Consider the following 20,004-nt stretch of genomic DNA (forward strand, 5'->3'; position numbering starts at 1 on the left):
TCTCTCTCTCTCTCTCTTGTGTGTGTATGTGTGCACGCATGCATGCGTGTGTGTGTGTGTGTGTGTGTGTGTGTGTGTGTGTGAACAAAGCTCTGATCTATGAGTGCAGTAAAATATCATTAGGAGTCCTTCTGTCACATAGATTTATTTGTTCTTTTTTAAATCACTATTTATTGCAGGAAATATAAAAAATGAACTGGCTATTTCCTATGCTTGTGCCCTGCTACTCTCAGCCCTGGAGGTCTGGCTGGCCAGTTCTTATCTCACAAAAACTATCTGGCCCAGAGCTCCCAAAATGTCTCTACCCAGCTTGCTAAGTTCCCACTGGCAGATCTTTACCATGACAACCCAGTGCTTCAAATCCCTCATGGCCTTTTTTGGTGTACCTCAGGCAAATCTGTGACATATCTTTCTCTATTGAACCTGGACGAGCTACCACATGAAGGAAAACACAACCCAAACTTAGTTCAGATAGGAAAGTAACTCAATCATTGGGTGCAGCAACTAAAACCCTAATCTTGTAAGCCTTATTAAATCTCAATCCTCTGGTGGCGACTCCTGAAGGACCCGTCACTGAATCCAGAAGACACTCATAGCTACATCTTGTCCTCATGCTATCCTCATCCAAAAAGACCCAATTCTATCCTATTTCATCCTGTTCTTCCAGTACAGGAAATTCCATTTGATGACAAGAGATGACCAGTTGTTTTCGGCAACCCGAAAGTCCCTCCTACTGGCCCAGAGATTGGCTCCTTTATTCATTACAGGATTGGTTCACAAGAAGTCACTTGGGTATGTGTGACTCCTTGTCGGCAGCCCCTCCAAGGAGAGGGGGATTAGCATCAAACTACAAACATCCACCACAAGCATTATTTGGTTCTACTCCAGTATATGTTTAGTCTCAGGAACTTGGTCGCACAAGGAGTGTTGAATATGCATATCATTTTGAGTAGTGAGTCTTAAGTAAGTTGACTACTCCCAAAAGATTTGTCCTACCACTCTACCCTAGCCTGTCTTGCAGGTAGTACATCATTGAGATAAAGGGTTTGTGGTTGTCCTTGGATTTGTGTTTCTATTTGGATTGTATGGAGGATTCCTTCTTGTAACCAAAGATGTTAGATTAGAGGAATGAAAGCTCTATGTAGGCATCAGCTCAACATCTTAATTGTCAATGAGTTGTACAGGTGTTGTCTTCAGCATTGGGTCCTTGCTGCCAATTTGTAGAGCACAATCTATGCTTTGGGCAACAGTATGGGTTTTGTGGGCATTCCCCCAAGGCCCCTTTGGCCAGTAACTCAATTAGTTATAACCCAATTCCAGTACAGGAAATTCCATTTGATGACAAGAGATGACCAGTTGTGACTCTGCATCCCAGTAGTTGGTGATTTCATTTAGATCACTTTTATAACCTAATATTTAGTAAATTTTTTTACTATATAAGGTTTTCATATTACTCCTCAAATGCCTTTCTATATCACTCTCTCTCCATATCAACTCATGTCTATCTACTATATTTCCATTTCCTAAGGAGAAATATCTGTTCCATCTAGTTACATAATATATACCTGCCTTTTATGGCTCTATGGATTTTAGCTTGGTTATTACAGCAATTATCTACATATAAGCAACTATATTATTATATTTGTCCTCCTGAATCTAGGATAATTCATTTAAGATTATTCTGTTTTTCTTGGTATATGCTCAGGAGTGGTATTGCTGGGTCCTCAGGTAGTACTATGTCCAATTTTCTGAGGAACCGCCAAACAGATGTCCAAAGTGGTTGTACCAGTTTTCAATCCCACCAGCAATGAAGGAATGTTCCACTTACTCCACTGCCTCACAAGTATCTGCTGTCACCTGAGTTTTTGATCTGAGCCATTCTGACTTGTTTGATCCATCCATTTGACTGAGCACAGGGTCCCCAATGAAGGAGCTAGAAAAAGGACCCAAGGAACTGAAGGGGTTTGCAGTTTCATAGGAGGAACAACAATATGAACTAACCATTACCCCCAGAGCTCCCAGGGACTAAACCACCAACCAAAGAAACACATGGTAGGACTCATGGCTCCAGCTGCATATGTAGCAGAGGATGGCCTAGTCAGTCATCAATTGGAGGAGAGGCCCTTGGTTCTGTGAAGGTTCTATGCACAAAGTAAGGGAATGCTAGGACCAGGAATCAAGAGTGGGTGGGTTTGTGATCAGAGGGAGGAGGGAGGGGATAGGAAATTTTTGGAGAGGAAAACAGGAAAAGGGATAACATTTGAAATGTAAATAAAGAAAATATCAAATCAAAAAAGATTATTCTATTTTTGAATTAAATTTACTAACCTGCAAATTTTGTGATATCTTTTTTCAACAGCTGATTACAACTTCATTGTGTAAATGTTTCATATTTTTCTCATTCATTTTTCTGTTGAGGGATAACCTAGGTTCTTCCAATTTCTGGCTATTATAAAGAGAACTGCAATGAATATGGTTGAACAAGTACCTCTGAGGTAGGATGAAGCACCATTTGGGTATCTGTCAAAGATAGAAGAGATTGATGTTGAGGTAGATATATTCTTATCTTCCTGAAGATGTGCTATGCTGGTTTCCATAGTGGCTGTAAAAGTATGCATTCCCACCAGCAGTGTATAAGTTTTCTACTTGATTTCCAGAATGCTTCTTGATTTCAACCATTTTGATGATGAAATAGACCAAGAAAGACATTAGGAAAATACCTTTACAATAGCCACAAATAGTATAAAATATCTTGGTGTAACTCTAACCAAGCAAGTGCCAGACTTGTATGAGAAGAAGTCTAATTTTCTGAAGAAAGGAATTGAAGAAGATACAAGAAGATGGAAAGATCTTCCATGCTCATGGATCAGTTGGATTAACATAGTAAGAATGGTCATCTTACGAAAAGCAATATACAGATTCAGTGCAATTTCCATTGAAATTCCAACACAATTCTTACAGACATCAAAAGAAGAATTCTCATCATCATATGAAAAAGAAAAAAAAGGCTAGGTAAAGCAGTTCTGTACAATAAAGAACATTCTGCAGATATCACCATGGTCTCAGGCATCACAGCAGGCTTTCTTTCAACCCTCAAATATTCAGTTATGACTCTCTTAATTGAGCCCACATCATTCTATTTCTATTTCCCAACTACTTACTTACTCCTCATAATGCTCCCCAGAGCCTCTGAGTGTTGGAAGTTATCTTAGAAGTGGTCTCAGGCATGGTATGCCTGCTCATTCATTATGGGATCAGACTGGTGGTCATCTGAGACTAGCTCCATGTCTGGGTCCCATAACACCCCTCTGATGTTCATTGTGAGTGCACTTCTCACCTGGCCCAACATAGTGGCCCCTTGCACAGGTTGTGTGTCTCAGGCTCACTCCTGCCCAGGGCACACTATCCCAGGTCGGGTTCTTCTCATCTCTGGATTGCTCCTTGTCCAGGCCTTCATGACAAATTGTAATAGTTTCATGCTGGTTGACTGTCCAGGCCCACAGTAGCTGGATTGGTGCTCCCTTCATGCTGGCTTTTTTTTTTCTTCAAGAACTAATTGTTCAGATATACATAGTTTGGAACATTGAGCAAATACATAGCCTCTCTCCTTCCTGCCACCTACTGATGCACATGTGACACAGCATCCACATCTGCAACAACTCTAGGGGAAGGGTAAATGAATTTTGAATTCATTGTTGGATTCAACTTGAAAGTGGTTTATAGGAGGTTATGTATTACTTTTTGGTGTGTCCTTATTGGATTTTTGTATCAAGCTAATAATTACTTCAAGAAGGAGTTTGGACATTTACTTTATCTTTCTGTTTTATCAAATAGTTTGAACAAAAGTGTGTTGTGCTTATTAAATGTCTGGAAAAATTAAGTAGTGAATATATCTAGCACTAGATGTTCATTCGCTAAAATTTCTTTCACATTTTCAATCACATTGCTTACATTTGTACTCATGCTTTTGAACATACAATGCCTCAAGGAACTTACAAACAAGTGTTGGTCATTGGGCTATACACAGACAGCCTGGTTTCCAGTTGAGGGTAGATGTTGAACCCCCGGTGATGATAATTCACCTACATGTGACTAAAGGGGTTCTCTCATGTCTCCTGGAATCCTGGCTCCTATTGAAGTTACTGCCCCCTCAGCCCCCACAAGAGAAGGATGGTTAGTAGACACATAGACAATGTCACAAGCTTCTGACCTTCAGGCTAAACTCCTCCCCAGTTACCTAGCAACAGTAAAGATAACATCCCACCATAAGAGCTGCTTGGACCCACCTCACTCTCTTACTCTAACCTCTCCTCTCTTCCCTCTCTCTCCTCTCCTCTCTCTTCTCCCTCTCTCTCCCTCTTACTCTCTCTTTCTCACTCTCTCCCTTTACCCTTTCTCTCCTCTTGGCCATGGCCAGTCTCTCTCTCTTTTACCTTCTCTCTTCTCCCCTACCTTTCTACAATAAAGCTCTAAAACCATAGACTGTCTGTTCATCAAGCCCTGCTGTGCTTACTCTTGCCTACGTGGGAACCTCTCTCCCTCAGCCCTCTTTCCCATAACCCTGGGGCTACAGGGTGTCACCCCAGGGGCCCCCAGTCAGGGACTGCCCCTTGTCCACCTCTGTCGAGTGGGGTCAGTGGCTTAGATTCCCACCCGGGGCTGAGTGGAAAGTGTCTGGCAGACCTCCCATGTCCCCCTGCCCAGAGCACAGGAGGATCTCTGGCCGGACTTGGGCTCTCCTCCCTTCCCCCCTCTTTCCTTTCACCCCCTTAGTTCCCACAAACAAACAAAGGGCTTTGGTAGTTTTGAGCCTGTTGTATAAGATTGTTTTTTATTCTTTGGGTTATAATAGTATATTAGGTTCATATTCTTTTCTAACATTATTATTATGGATGTATATTAATTACTAGTGTTTTTCTCCAATTTATTTTGTAGTTTAGGGCAAGGTATACCATCAGAATACATCATATTGTGAGGCAGCAGAAATTCAGAATTTGTGAAGACATGGTCAGATGTAGTAGCCTTCGGTATTGAGGTTTTACCCTTCTGTTGTGACAAGAAAGAACACGAATAGGCATAAACAATGATGCAGAGATATTTTCTAAGTCCCTATGATAGCACAGATCAGATTAAACCTTAAGATCATAGCTGGATGACCTGGACACTTCAATATCCTATGCTGTGTTTATTAGAAATTTCCTTTTTAAAATTTTAAGTTAAAAAAGTTCATCCTACTTCATTGAGCTACAGTACCACATATAATGCTCTTATACATAGAACTCTTTTCTTTCCACTTGATTTCAGCTTACTTCAAACCAATAACAGTGGGCAAGAATATAGTCTGCTTTCCCTGCAATGTTCCTGGCAATTAGCATCTCATTGTTATTACTGAAGTCTCATCTGTCACTACTAAATGTAACATTGTTTAGATGAAAACTTTCTGAGTACCTCATTCAATAAGGACTCCTGTGACCATCTTCTGAAGTCAGCATATTACCAGAGTCACTATATTAAAATTAGAAGCAGTAGAACCTACTTTTATGTATTTGAATCATGCCTGCCTCTTCCTAGTTGGATATGAGTTGCAAGAGGACAGAGTAAGTTTGTTGTAAGATACAGTATACTCACCAAATGAATATACATACAAATGTCTGGTAAGTGATTTATCTGTTGATTGTTGGGAATTTTTCTGTTGAATCATTGGGATTTATCTGTTGATTTCATGGGAATTCTTACAATTCCCATGAAAATAATTACGTTCAATGATAAAATGCTTTAATTTAAATGGATTTCTGCTGTTACCTCTTCTTAATCCTCAATAGTGAGGTGGGATAAGGAATTTGAAATGATCAATTGTATAAGATTAGGGTCTGAAGTTTAGCTTACTTGTTCATTTGTCACTGCCAATGGGTTTGTTGGTAAAAGTATCATTAGTATAAAAATTCCATAGATAATCAGCAGAGAGCAGTTCTCTTTGAAAGGGCCTAGATTAACTTCAGGCTTTCCCTCCTTTCTCCTAGAAAATTGGTCCTGTCTTCTAGCTGAGTATGTCTTAAATATATTCAGAATTTACTTTTTGCCTTTCTTCTGTCATTCACCACTTAGACAGTTATAATTTTTTGTACTATTAAAAGAGGTGATTTTTTTTCCCAGAAAGGGTGATCAAAAATTCTACCTGCTGAATCTTATTAAAGGAAGGAAGTCATATTCATTATCTATAAGTGCTTTTTGTATAAACATGCAAAATCCAAATATACATATTAAATTTCATGAGACCACGAATTCTGGATATACTGAAAATTAATTCATGTTTATAGTTGTGCTGGTTAAAATGAAGTTATGCTAGTCTTATATTCTCCCAATGAAAATTGATGAAAAATTTCTGCCTTTTATGTGGAGAACTAAGAAACTTAAAACAAAGCTTTATATTTAACCTGGCTTTTACATTTAAATATGTGAATAGGTTAATATTTCATCTTACATCCTCATTTTACTATTGAATATATTAATTTATGCCAAAACAATTAGCTCTAAAATATAATATGCCTATATAATTCTTGTTGGAAATGAAGTTACAGAGCTTATTTTTGCTCTAAAAAGCTTTAATTTTTAATAAAATAAAATATTATAAGGTGAGTCTGTTAACTGTGCATTGATTTTTACTAAATGTTAATAAAATCTGGTAATTACCAATGACATAGGATAATTTTAATGATATAAGATGTTTCAATATTTAATGATTGGAAAAATTCAATGACTTAATTTTGACCACACACCAAATACATCAGAAAAACAATGTGTTTTCTTTCCTTAGAAATAAATGACAGTGTAGCTAATGAAAAATCTATGAATTGATATTGCAAATTGTACTATATTATTCATAATTTGTAGCTTGAAGTACTAGCATTAGTATTCTCAGAATGTAAATGTATTTTCAGATGTGGTCTTTAGAAGTCGTAAGGTTAAAATTAGTGCAGCAGTTACTATAACCTCATATGACTGGATCTCCATTCACAGAAGAGGACTCTCACTGAAGGAAGGCCATGAGAATAAAGAAGAAGCAATTATTAGCCTATAAGCTAAGGGCAAGTCTCAGAACCAACAAGTCTTTGTTGTTTAAAGCACCTAACGTGATAGTTTGTTATGGTACCTAGAACAGGATAACACAGACATGTAACTTAAATTGCTATGGTACTTGGGACAGCCAAACATGGTCACCCAACCTAGATTAATTTGTTATAGCAGTCTGAAAAAATTAAAATGGACACTCAACCTTGAGTGATTTGTTGTGGTACTTAGAACAGGCTAACATATCTGACAGACACGTAATTTCGGCCTCCTGTTCTGGATATCCACATGTATATACAGGCCTAAGCCAAATACTTTCTCAACTAAGAGAACTGAAAAATTAAAATTCACATTAAAATACATGTATTTGAAACTCTAGCAGAGTGGTCTTGCCTTCTTTCAGCAAGTTATATATTTGAATAAATCACATCTTTGCTATTATTTTCAAAGTAGTTCTATATGTTCTATTAGCTTGTTTTTATACATTCTGTATTTATTGGGATAAATAGATTTTATTTTCTGTTTTTATTGATGGAGAACAATGGTTTGGCTATTGTAATAGATAAAATCTAAAGGCCCTAGGTTAACTGACTGGTAAAAGCTCACAAAGTTCATCTAGAACTGGAATGGTAGTCTCCATCTTTCCACTCTAAATTTTTACCAGTTTTGTCTTTCTCAAATCCTCTCTCTTTAACTAAAATGTTTTATAGCTTAGGAATAACCATTAGAGTTGTCTCAGGCTGTAGTTAATAACTTCCTAGTGACATAGGTTATCAAAGTAATATCTTGTTAATAGTATCAAAATGACACGAAATGGAATACATACCTCACAAGAGTTAAAGGTGAATTTTACTTGTTGACACTTGGCTACTCTCTAATTGTTTTCATGTATGAGTTGTATGCTTCCTCTACTTGATCACAGAAAATAGTAGAAAAGCAAAAAGTAAAACAAACAAATGAACAAACAAAAAAACAAATGAACAAACAAACAACAACAACAAAAAACTATTGCCTGGTATAGTTTCTAAAAAACTTTTTGGTACAATTTATTTTTCTAGTCTCTTGGAATTTGTGAATATAGTTCTTTAGAATTAGCTGTTTAATTAGAAGCAAAACCTTCAAGAGCAAAACCTATAGCTTATCACTCCTCCCTCATGGGGTTGCATTAGAATTCAGAACACGCTGCCCAAAATACACCACTTAGAACAAACCACCCCCTAATCTTCTGCTTTGGCATATGAATTATTTTGAGCTAAAGACACTTCAAAACAGCAGGTGCAAGAGTCTCACTCTGACCTTCCTTCTGTTTCTTGCAAGTTAGGAAATATAGTACCCAGGTGGAAGCTACTTTACCATGTGGAGACAAGCAACATTATTTTCATCAAAACAGGGTGTTAAAACCTATAGAATTGTACACTGAACTTTTAAAAGCATCTTTCATTTTCAAGCCTTGCCACATAATTTAGTTGTTTTTTTCACAACTTACTAGTATTTGTTTGACATAGAATATAAAGTTCAGTTTTGTGGGACTTTTATTTCCCCACTGAAGCTCCTGATCTATGTATCATTTGTAATAATTAGGTGTTGCACTTTTGTTGATTTTTTTTTTACATCAATTTAATTCTCAGGCTAGACAGGAGCAGAATTCTAACATAGAGGAAGGGAGTTTGTTTCCAAAACAGATTGATGGTATACACAGGCATGATGGTCACAAAATAACTTCCATGTAAGATAGCCCTAAATATGAAATCACTATGATGTCTTACTATTTTTAAGCCTATTTAGCCCATAAGCAGGTGTGGTTTGTGCTGCACCAACTTTTCAGTTGCTGTGATAAAATATCTTGACAAAAGCAACATAATGCAGAAAGGTGTTTTTTTGGCTTACAGTTGCAGGTGGGAATGTTGATCATCACAGGGCAGAAGGCAAGCAAAGTATGTGTCATGATCACAAGACTTGTAGCATTTCATCTGCTCTAGATTGATCTATCTATCTATCTATCTATCCATCTATTCTGCACAAATCAGAGAATTCATGATAAATTCTTAAAGATGATGGCTCCCACTTCATATATGTCAATTGTGTTATATGTTGTTGAAATCGAACCAGAAGTAGATAAAATATAGTCAAATATTAGAAGGGCAAATCTTTCAGAGAATTTGCACCTATATTGGACTTTTGTTCTGCAGTTTCTGCATATTTACAAACATCTAAATATTTATTTTGCTAATATTAAAATTATTCAGAATCCAATAATTTATGTATGTATAAATATATGCATATAGGTGTGTATACACATGCACATATTAAGTCTCTTTACAATTTGCTTTTAGTGTTAATTCACATATGCATTGGTTTCTTCAACATAGGAGTTTGTCCACTGGAAGGACAGTTGCAGGAATTGAGCAGAGCTCTCTGTTTTATCTCTATACCTGTAGCAATGGTATACTTCATATATGAATTGAAATCTAACTTAATCATTCAGGTAAGCATTTTTTAAAGGTGAGTTGTTTTTTTGTTTTATTTTTGTTTTTATTTTGTTTATGTTTTTTTTTTTTTTTTTTTTTTTTTTTTTTTTTTTTTTTTTTTTTTTGTTCTTTATTATTTTAGTTTTTCTACATACAGTGTTTGCTTCAGGATTAAGTGTAAGTCCTGTATTGGTGTTTTCTGTGGCATGCTAGTATCAGTGAAGGTCTCAGAAAGAGATATATCAGTAGATTATTTTCCTATAGATGTGTGAATTTCACATTTCCACAACTTACATTCTCTTCAATACTTACGTTCATATACAAGTGTATATGCATGAGTGGACATGTGACTCCCTCTCTCTGTTTCTTTGTCTCTATTCTCTCTCATCATGCTGGTTTTAGATGTATACACTATCATGACCCCATTGAATTATCATAAAGGTGAAAAGTTCATGTCTCCCAGTGATCACCTCATCACTAAAATATCATACCTCAAAAGAATATTACCATGTTTGTGACCATGTTGGTATAGCTAAGCCTCTGCACTACCAGCCATATAAAATATAGCATATATTATTATATCAGCACTAAATACTTGATAATATAAAAGATGGCGTTACTGGTATAAGTAATAATTCAATTATGCTTTTGTTATCATATAGTATATAATTTTATTATATTAATTTAGATTAAATATTTATTTATCTATATCAGAGCACTGTTGCTGTCACCAGAGGATGGCATTGCTGTCACCAGAGGAAGGCATCATATCCCATTACAGATGGTTGTGAGCTACCATGTGGTTGCTGGGAATTGAACTCAGGACCTCTGGAAGAGCAGTCAGTCAGTGCTCTTAACTGCTAAGCCATCTCTCCAACCCCATCAATTTAGATTAAAATATTATTGCACAATGGCATATGGTTGCAGAGCATGGTATTATAGGATACCCATACATCTCTACTTAACTGTTATCTCGCTTTATACAGGCATCCTGTGTGCATATTTTTCAAGTACATTCCTTTCACAAACTCACATGAAGTTCATAAGAGAAAGCTCTGTTTTTTTCACACAGACCATGATCTTCACACAGGTTCCTTGACTCAGACCTATTTGTCTAACCTTCCTTCTGTGATATTTTTAAAAATATTTACTTAAAACATAATCTCACATGGATTCCAGCATCAATATCCTGGTAGTTTATCTGTTACTGCAAGGGCATGTGAAAACTATTGTACTTGTGTTGATCGACCCTAAATTTTTGTCCTCAAGTTAGAGACTAAACAGTATTAATTATGACTTTCTCTTTCTGAACTCTAAAACTGGACTAAAAATAATTCCATTTTTATACTAGCAAAGATGACAAGGAATTTTACAAACTTATGCCATTCAGTTTCTATGGCTGAATAGAACAGCATTGGAAGCTGCCATGGACCGGACCTCAATGGCCCTCCTCAATCCGTGCTGATCAGATGGGCATGGATTCGGATGGGGATTGACACACAGACCAGACATGAGAGAGCATGTAGAATCTGAGTGTATTGTCACAAAGTGAACACTAGTCTTATGTAATACAGAAAACAAAGGGGTAGGATGTCACAGCAGGCAAAGTACATTGAAGTTAGCTGACACAAAACATAGGTATGACTTCAAAGGAACTTACAGGAACCAGGTAATGTTTACAGTAAAGATAAAATAGCTCTGCCTAGGGTCAGATAAAGACAAATAAGGATTTCACACCCTAGTCACAATTTGTGCTACTCCTTTGAGCCCTGTGAGAGCTAGCACCAAGGGGTTCTGCTCTAACAGGCCTTCTCATGAATAATGCAATACCACAACCTCCCTATTTCCTCGGTCTTGGTAAATACTTGCATATGAAAGTAATTTGGCTGTAATGAAGATTTTAAGTATACTTTGCTAAGCTTACCCTGAGATTTCCAACTCTTATCCAGTAAAATACTATAAGAAAGCATGCAAGACCCTCCACAATATTGCAGGGAAAAATCTGGGACATTCTAGCTATGGGAATGCCAAAGTTCCAGGAGGCTGAGTTTCCTTGAAACTCTTTGTCTCAGGACTGCTTCTAGGTTTCCAAACCTGTAATGTGAGTCACTACTGGAGTGGGTGTAGCAGGAAGCATTTCCAGAAAATGTACATGATGTAATAGTAAATGGTACATGTGTTCAGGGAGCTTTCCCTGCAGGACTTGGCCTTCCAGTTGCCTATGGCAGATCTTAACAAGACCACTCCAGGAGCTCTGTGGGCATTAAGCACAACAGTGAAAACCCAATGGTCTCTTTTCCCCCTGTGTTATTCCTGTTGTTTGAATTGGTGCCTGTGATATTAAGATTGACAAAAGGCGTGTCCTACCAGATCAGCTTAAGAGTTACCTCTCTTTACCCCACTGTCCCATTGGTTAGATTTTTTGGTCTGTGACATCAATTGTTTCCAAGACTGACTTGACCAAGAATTCCACATGTGCAATCTATGTTTGGGAACATTTGCTCGACAGGGGTTTCTTTGTCTGGCTCATCAGTTAGTATTTCAATGTTTAGATCTTCATTTTCTGACTATATACCACCAATTAGACAAAATGGAATGTGCCTTATCATTTTTGTCAAAATAAGATAAAATTAAAACCATCACATCAAAGGTGGACAAGGCAAAGCAACAGGGGAAAAAAAAGGTCTAAGAGAAGGCAAAAAATTCAGAGACGCACTTATTTACACAGTCAGAAATCCTATATAAGTACTAGCCCGGAAGCCATACATCTCTGACTCTTACACTTTTTTACCTCTTCTTTTGCAGAGTGCTATAGGCTCTGAGGGGTAGAACTTGACAGAGGAGACATCCTGTTAGATCTGTTTGTTCTGAAGTCTCTTTCTGTCTCTCTGTCTCTGCACCTCTGTTCCTCTCTCTTCCTCTCCCTTTCTCCCTCTCTCCCTCTCTTCCTCCCCCCTCTCTCTTTCTCTCTCTCTTTCTCTGTCTCTCTCTCACTCTCTTCATCTTCCTCTCCCTCACCCCCACCCCTTGTGTGTGTGTGTGTGTGTGTGTGTGTGTGTGTGTGTTATGTGGGTCTCTTTGTTACTGTCTGCTGCAGGAAGAAGTTTCTCTGGTGATGGCTGGATAAAGTATGAAACTATGAGTATAGCAGAATATCATTAGGAGTAATCTCATCACTTCTTTTTTTTTTTTTTTTTTTAAGATAAGTGGCATTTATTTTTTTAATATAGGTCTTTGGCCTGTAAGTCTCTGATTCTAGATCACTCAAACATAGCTAGGTAATTAGTGGTTGGTCACTCTCATAATCTTTGTGTCAGCATTATGCTAGAGTATTTTTTCAAGGCAGGATAGATAGCATTGTACATCAAAGGGGTTATGGCTGGGTTTAATGTTTACTTTTTGTTGGTGTCTACAGAGAGCTTTCACCCTTGTGTTCTAGTGTCCTGGATTCAGGATAGTTATCTCAAAATTTTAATTGAATCATAAGTACAAATGAGCATGTACTTCCTAATGAATAGGCATAAGTTTTGATGTTTTTGAAGTGTTGAACATGTCAATAGATTTATAAAACTATATGCCTATTATTCAGTAACATGACTACACATATACACCACTTGTGATGAATTGTTTCGCATATTTAAGGAACTGTCAGTGAAAAATATACAGGGAAAGCCATGACTTACATGTTGAATGTCAAAATAATTTGTTGGCAAAAAATAAATATACCCTCCTCATTGAGACTTGAGTCATTTTATATTAAGTCCTTCAACATACTGATGAGCAACTGATACACACAGAAATACACACACTCACATGCAACTAAAATTTAGCTTACACTCATGATCTTACTCCATAGCTTTTTGATTACTTGTAATTAGATGTATGCACTAACAGACAAGCATTAATTTTATGTTTTATGTGACATGTCTCAGGCATGTAATATTGCAAGTGAATTTCTATTAGTATTAATTAAGAGAAATCATATGAGTTTCTAATTATCATTTACTCCTTCCTATTATCACAGCCCTTGATCCAGTCTCATGAGACCATGTGTTCATATTTTGGTGGTCTGTCCCACTCCACGTTCCAGAATAGCTGTAGCCATTTTGTTCCATGCCTTCTAGCTGTTTCATATTGTTGCTCTAATATGCCTGCCAGTCATTGACACAGAGAAATAACTTAAGTCAGAGCAGGGTAATGCTGACCACATCTCTATTATGTTCTGAATGTTCTGAGGTTTGTTAATCTTAAGAAATTTCATAAAGCTTCACATAGGACTCATCAAATTAAAGGTATAAATGAATTGTTATGTCTAAAATGGCTTGAGTCAGGCTTGAGTCAGAGATGACCACCGGGCAGCACTTCCTGTACCTGCATATGAGCTCATTGTAGCTTTGTGTTTTATTTCTTTTATAAGCTGACAGAGAAAGAAGTTTGGAATCACAGTTTCAGGCCCTGATTGGAACTATGTCCTTGGTCTGACTAGTATTAGGATGCACATTCAATAAACCATCCCTGTCTGACTTAGGTCACTACTCCTGTGGTGTGTGGAGCACAGTCCACAACAGTATGAAGCCTACTTGAAGCTTATGTTTCCTTTATAAAATGGTTGTATGTAATTTTAAGAGGCCCATGCTTGGTCTGGCTAGGCTATGGGGTCAACAGCCACCTGCCTGCTAGCTAACACCTCCCTCTCAAATGCCAGGCTTTGCTTCTGTAGAGCTCCAAAATCACTCTCTTACCAGCTCCGGCTTCACTGTTGTTACCTCTCCCCTGTAGCTCAGTCCTTTGCCCAATCCTCCTGTTCCAAAACCTGGCCTATTTCAGCTTTGGCTGTGTTCTTTCTCTCCTGTCCACCTGAGTGGCTGCAGAAAACACCAGACAGCACAGGAAAATCTCCAACCCCAATGTGCCCATGCAAAGAACACACAACTCAGTTATAATATTATAAACTGCATGCCTAGCATAAAATGTACAATAAGGTTATGCTATATGCTTTGTTTACCTTCCAGCATGTGTCAATTTTCCAGTTTTCTGTTTTGCATTAAATTTAGAGTCAAACAGGAAGAAAATCAGATATGTAACTGAATAGTCTCCTTTCCTTTGTACTTTATAAAATCCCAAAGATTTAATAATCATTACATAGCTTTTCTAGTATGCTTCATTATGAGTGGTGTATGTGTGTATGTGTGTGTGTGTGTGTGTGTGTATGCATGCATAGAGGGCAGAACTCTTTGTTAGTGTCTTTTTCTACCACTGTCTCCTGTACATTTTGAGATAGGTTCTGACACTGAGCCTAGAGATTCCCAATTCAGCTAGACTAGTTGCCCAGTGATCTCTAAGATTCTTCTATCTTAGCATATTCTGAGGTTCCGTTTGAGGTTACAGAAGGACTACCATGCACAGCTCTTTATATGTGTCTTTGGGATCTGACTCACTTTGGCATGTTTGTATAGCAATTACTTACTGAGCCATCTCTTCAGCACCCACAGTGTTCTTCTTAATCTTCAGTGTAATATATCATATGAACTGTATCTTGTATGGCTTGAGACAGACCTTACTAAGACAATCTTGGAATGTGAAACAAAACGACAAACACACAAACTTACGCAACGCTATACTCATATGGTCTATTTTCTCTGGTGGAGAAACCACAGCAGCATGAAACCTCTTATATTCAGTTGAACAGGAAGCAGCATTTTTGCTTATATCTGAACAAGGGATTGGGGTTATTAGAGGCAAATAAAGAGGAAAGGTTTATGCTTTGTAGCTGAATTAATGAGACAGAGTTGACTAATCTCTGTAGGTGCAGCCTCTGTGGAGGAACAGCCTGCAGGCTATAATCACAAGAGTAAGAAAGCTATGGTGAAGTTTTCTTGAGCACACTCTGAAACTCAGATGTGACCTCTCAGGGAGGCTTTGCCACTTCTCTCTGAGCCTAATGAATGGAGTTAGGGTTGGGAACCTTGCCATCTTTCCATGGGTCTGAGTCTTTGAAATCATTGGACTGGACTTTGCCCATGTCACCAATACAAATAAAATTCACTTAGCATTACTTAGGCTCTCCACAATGAACCTTCTCCAGCTTTCATTCAAACATCCAACCAGCAATTGTTGCATCACTCTATATACAGGAAATTCATAAAATCCATTTCTCTTGGAGGGTAAAAGAGTAGCATAAGATAAAAATGGAGAAGTTTTGCTAAGATAAAAAGAATATCATGATTCTGGTTAATGTCCTTCCTTAAAATAAAATTATAAGTGAGAAGAATTATGAATGATCCATTTATTTCAGCAGATAAAATGGATCTATAGTAGACAACATATGTACAGACATTCTCACAACATTGCTTGTAGAAAGCTAAAGTTATTTTATACTCCAAACCAGACATTTTAGATTTCTGTATTTAGTAAAAACACAAAATGATGGTCTACATTTGGAATTGTTCTTATATCCTTATCATATCATGAATAATGCTTTTTTATATCTTTACATTGCAAATGCATTACATACTTACATGTTTTCCTAGTTAGAGTTACTATTACTATGATGGCCAAAGCAACTCGGGGAGGAAAGAAATAATTAGGCTTATACTTCCATATCTGTGTTCATCGTTGAAGAAAGCCAGAGCAGAAAGTCAAGCAAGACAACAACCAGGAAGAATAAGTTAATACAGAGACCACAGAGGACTGCTATTTACTGGCTTGCTCTACATGGCTTACCAGCCTGCTTTCTCATAGAATTCAGGACTGACATACCAGGGAAGGCACCACCCACAATGAACTGTGGTCTCTCCATCTATCATTAATTAAGAAAATTCTCTACAGACTTGCCTGTAGCTTAGATCTTACGGAGGCATTTTTTGAATTGAGGTTTCCTCTCCTCTCTGATAACTCTACCTTGTGTCAAGTTCATCTAAATATAGTCAACACACACACACACACACACACACAGAGAGAGAGAGAGAGAGAGAGAGAGAGACAGACAGACAGACAGACAGACAGACAGACAGACAGAGACAGACAGAGACAGAGACAGAGAGAGGGAGAGTCTATATTGCATAGAACATAATATATTCTATTGTGCAGCATACAATAATTGTTATTTTGTAACCTCTGTTCATCCCTTCACAAGCTGGGAAACCCAGTCTGCCCTCCTTCCCCCAATCCTCCCCTAAACAAAACTCTCCCATAACAAGTAATTACTCCTCATCTCTCTGTTTCCAGCAGCCCATGCTAGAGTGCCCACTCAGGGGCTCAGTTTTTGACCATGTGTGATCACAATCCCAGCCCCTAGCTGGCAAGTCATCATTCCTCACCTAAAGTCGATAAACCCCTCCTTTAGCGTTGATGTCTGACTTCACTGATATCCATCTGTGAGATCTATGAACCCACCCAAGACCTGCTTCCTAATAAACTTGCCTTTATCTATTTTTAATCTGGTCTAATCTGAACTATATCTGTGTCATTGAGGATAAGATAATGCCTATCAATAATAATATTTACTTATAGGTATTTCATCATTAGATATTGAAATAGGAGTTGTAGGAATTAAAATAAATAATAAATAATAAATTAAAATAAATTTAATGTGAATATTCATTTAAGTTATACAACAAATAACTGACATATTTGCATAGATTATGCATGGGTGCTAAATTAAGACTTTTTGATTAGGCCTAATATTTATGCATTTTTAACATCTTATTTGGTTATCACATCTACATATATTCATATATATGTACAAAATTAATTAGGAAATTTGCTTAGTATGTTCAAGATAATATAATATTTTCTAACTATCTAAACCATTAATTCAATTTTAGAGAAAATTAGTTTTGCTTTCATTTTAAAAATTTATAAAACATATTTCCTTTTTATTCTTATTTATAAGATGAGAAAATTTATTTACATAACTTCCTCTTATTTTCACATTAGTTTAGCAATGTAACACTATTCCTATTAAGTATTTCAGGAAGTTAGAAAGCTTATAAGTTTTGGAAAGACATGTGTCCAAACAAAATTATTTAATGTATTAAATGAAGGTATCTGGGTCACAGGAATGAGTGTGTAGTCACAACGAACCTAGACAATTCAATATGCCAGTTGCCAAAAGTTGGGTTTGTCACAAAACCTGAATGACAACACAGATATCCTTTGAGAAATTGTGTCTTGACCCGGAACTGAAGCTGATCAGAGAGTATAGGCTCAGAAACAAAACTGAGTTATGAAGGATCAAATTTACCTTGACTAAGAGCTGTCAGACCACTCTGGACCTGCTGAGGCTAGGCAAAAAGGACCCATAATGTCTTTCTGAAGGTGATGCTCTACTGACATGATTTGTCAGCATTGAGGTGCTGGATGGGGGCAAGCTGAAGCTGGATTACATCCTCAGCCTGAAAATTGTGGCTTTCTTGGAGAGTCAGCTGCAGACCCAGGTCTTTAAGCTCTGCCTGGACAATTATTCACCATGTCCATGTGCTCATCCACCAGTGTGAATTCGAGGAGGGGGTGGGGAGAGGTCTGCGAGCAGGTGTACATCCCATCCTTTATTGTCTGTCTGTACTCCTAGAAACACATTGACTTCTCCCTCCAGTCTCCTTATTGTGGTGGTCTGTCGGGCATGGAGAAGAGGAAGAATGCCAGGAAAGACCAGTGTGAGGCTGGAGCTGGTGATAATGAGAAAAGAATAAAATTGGGACGTTTCTGCATTGAAGGATTGTCTAGTTTTCCAGTTGAGAAGTAAAACAGACTTGACACTTAAAAATTAAGATATCTGATATTCAATCCAATATTTTGGATCAAGTATTATATCTAATTAGATACATTAATTCCTTTCCTCACATTTTTTTCTCTTTCTCTTCAACTTAAAGTGCTTGCATTTATATGTCATACCACCATGCCAGGTATAATTTATTCTAGTCCCTTGCAAATGAATCATCTGCTTCAGGGTTTTACTTTGTAATCTTTTCAAAGTAAATTGCAGATATAGCAAGAGTCTTGGATCTGTGGGAGAATAATAGAAATGCCCTATATAGATTTAGCTCCATTGCTCTAATGATTGGCTGGTGGCAATCTCTTAGCAAGGCAAAGTCAGAATCCTTGGCGTAATGCTACAGACACATGGTAATGATTCTGGAGGTGACCGAACAATGGATGAATGTAAGGGTAAACAGAGCAGTGACCTAGACTCCTTTTCATTAGAGTATGTGTTATGGGAATGGTACATGAAAAGTAAAGAATTTGGGTTTGCATGTTGATGGTGTACGCTTTTGAATGGCCTTTGTAATAACACATTTGAATCCCCGTTGCACATTACAAAGTATGTTAGTGCCTATAAACACCTGTGTCTTCTTCTATCCAGGTAATAACTATTACTTCCTGAGTGTTTACTATTATAGTAGGCCATGTAAACAATATTAAATATAGGTAGCTCTCACAGTATGTTTGAAGTAGATGGTCACCTTATGTTTTACACCTCATTTTAGCCACTTTCTCTGTATCTCGGTAAAATCTCTGTTTCTTTTGTTTACCAGAACATGGCAGTGGTGATGTGATTATGGCAATATAATAAACTCATGTGGCTACACAGTATACAAGACTCCACATTTTTCCTAGGCTTGGATTGTTCTAAAGACTAAATACAGAAACAGATTTAGGTGGAATGTAACTGGGTGATCACTGAGAACTGAAGGCAGTTTAGCCAACAGCTCTGCAGGAAACTGTGGTACTTGCTTTCCTAGACACTGGCACATGACTCTGACAGTAAGAAAGTGAGTTTGGAAGTGGGACTTTACCAGTTCATGTTCTCATGGAAACAACCATGATAAATGCTTTATAATCCAAATGAACTATGCCTGGATTCCTCACAGAAACTGGAAGGTAGGAAATACACATTATTCTCAGCCACTAGATTTGCTGCAATTTTTACTAATAGAAAAGAACAAAACAAGGTGTTGGATAATTTTCAGCTTTTGTTTGATTTATTTATCTTCATCTACCCAAGATCCTAGTCAAACATCTGCTTCACCAACTCAGGACCTACTGTGGAAAGAAACTGATAAGAGCTTTGCAAAAATAATCCAATCTACACACTCTTAAAATAGAGTCAAACCCAACCCAGAATATGTGTATATTCCAAAGACCTACAAAAGCTTAATTACCTTTTCTAAAGTGCATGTAAGCATTTAGAATGGCAGAGGGTGATTTGTTTTGCTATAAAATATAGTTTTAAGTTTTCTTTGGCATTCTGGTGCCTTTGAGAATCACATTTATTTGACTTTTACATATGCAGTTACTTTCTCCAAGATTTCAAAAACCAGAAAGTCTGATCAGATGTCTGTTTAAGAAGGCACATATATATCTTCCTACGTTTAATATTTGAGAATTCTCTACAAGATTATATCAATCCACCCTTATCTCTACCCATTCAATTCACTGTTCTCTCTCTCTCTCTCTCTCTCTCTCT

The 20,004-nt window shown here is 37.3% G+C and overlaps 1 non-coding gene and 1 pseudogene across 1 annotated transcript; one reads left to right on the forward strand and one right to left on the reverse strand.

Annotated features, from left to right (window-relative positions):
- Positions 1-3,542: 3,542 nt before the first annotated feature.
- Positions 3,543-3,672, reverse strand: LOC115064729. Its single transcript, XR_003844561.1, has one exon. It is a non-coding gene; the product is annotated as a small nucleolar RNA SNORA17 (small nucleolar RNA).
- A 13,963-nt stretch (positions 3,673-17,635) lies between these two features.
- On the forward strand, positions 17,636-18,282 carry LOC110326732 (annotated as a pseudogene).
- The last annotated feature ends 1,722 nt before the right edge of the window (positions 18,283-20,004 follow it).

Source organism: Mus pahari, chromosome 9 (genome assembly GCF_900095145.1).
Source record: "Mus pahari chromosome 9, PAHARI_EIJ_v1.1, whole genome shotgun sequence".
Taxonomy (NCBI): domain Eukaryota; kingdom Metazoa; phylum Chordata; class Mammalia; order Rodentia; family Muridae; genus Mus; species Mus pahari.